Genomic DNA, 1,665 nt, shown 5'->3' with positions numbered 1-1,665 from the left:
AGAGAGAGAGAGAGAGAGAGAGAGCGAGAGAGAGAAAGAGAGAGAGAGAGATTCAAGGTGAAAATGGTACTTAAGTTTAGGCACCAGAATTAAGTATGATATTATCCATACAGTTTCAAAATAAGGTGATTAAAGTCAAAATAAGCAACAAGGATATCCAAAGCTAATGCAGTACGATCGTTTCATGCGACGCCATCTATTTAAGCAATGTGAACATTACATTAAATGCAAAATGCAGAGCAATCCTCAGTTGCACAAAGATATAGAAATTTACTGAAATTACATTTCAACAGAAGGACATATTTTTATAACTACATTTAAACTCTCCAAGTAGAAAGGAATAATACAAAAAGACCCTTTTGACTTAGCCAGACCATACAGGTTAGTAAAAGACTTAGTCAGACCAAACAGGCTAGTAAAAGTCTGGCTAAGTCAAAATGTTTTGTTTTTGTATTCTTCCTTTCTATTTGGAGGGCTTAAATGTAGTTATAAAAATATGTCCTTCTGTTGAAATGTAATTTCAGTAAATTTCTATATCTTTGTGCATCGCTTAATTAAATGGAGTCGCATGAAAGGATCGTACTGCATTAACTTTGGATATCCTTGTTGCTTATTTTGACTATATATCAGCAGTAAAAATATTCAGAATCGATTATTTATATAGATATTAATATTGTTATTGTTATCGAAGTCAATACAAATAGTCCATAATAACAATAATTAAGCTGGCAGAATCGTCAGCACGCCGTGTGAAATGCTTAGCTATATTTCGTCTGTCTTTACGTTCTAAGTTCAAATTCCGCCGCAGTCGACTTCGCCTTTCATCCTTTCGGGATCGATAAATTAAATATCAGTTGTGTACTGGGGTTGATCTAATCGACTGGCCCCCGCCTGCAAAATTTAGGGAATTGTGCCTAGAGGAAAAAAGAATGTTAATATAGTTGGTTGCAGGCCTAAATCAGTATTATATAGCTATAAAATTAAAATTATATAAATCAAGGACACAATGAAGCGTCTACCCGCTAGAAATAAGAGTTAAAACTCTCATTTGGACCATCAAAAATTACACTGAAAACAACAGATACAACAGTACACGGGCGAGCGAACCGAAAAAGATCTCTAACATACCTATATAGCATGCTGCTGAGACCCCCTTCGATCATGACTGACCATGGGATTGCACCTAGAAAGTTACCCTCCCAAGCACAAGTCCGGGCAAGGCTGTTTTATGGGAGATCAGCAGTCAGCCATGTATACCGGCCTCCCCTCTCCACGCCACCAGTGTTATCCAAGGGAAAGGCAAAGGCCGTTACAGCTTGGTACTAATGACGTTGTAACTTGTTTCTACAGCTGAGTGAACTGAAGCAACGTGAAATAAAGTGTCTTGCTCAAGAACGCAACACGCAACCCAGTACGGAATTCGAACTCACAACCTAAAGTTTTAAACTTTCTCAGTACATCTTCACCCTTAGAAACATCCTCCCAGTCCGCCGCGTTGAAATCTGCTGGCATCCTTAATTACTTAGCACCAATATATATATATATATATATATGTATATATATATATATACACATACAGTGATGTGGCGGGTGTATATAGAATACTTGACTGAAACGTATACGCAGGCAGACGTTTATACACATGCATGCACACATGTACACAAA

This window comes from Octopus bimaculoides, chromosome 25 (genome assembly GCF_001194135.2).
Source record: "Octopus bimaculoides isolate UCB-OBI-ISO-001 chromosome 25, ASM119413v2, whole genome shotgun sequence".
Classification (NCBI taxonomy): Eukaryota; Metazoa; Mollusca; class Cephalopoda; order Octopoda; family Octopodidae; genus Octopus; species Octopus bimaculoides.
The sequence above is the reverse complement of the archived record's forward strand: the minus strand, read 5'-3'. Positions refer to the sequence as shown.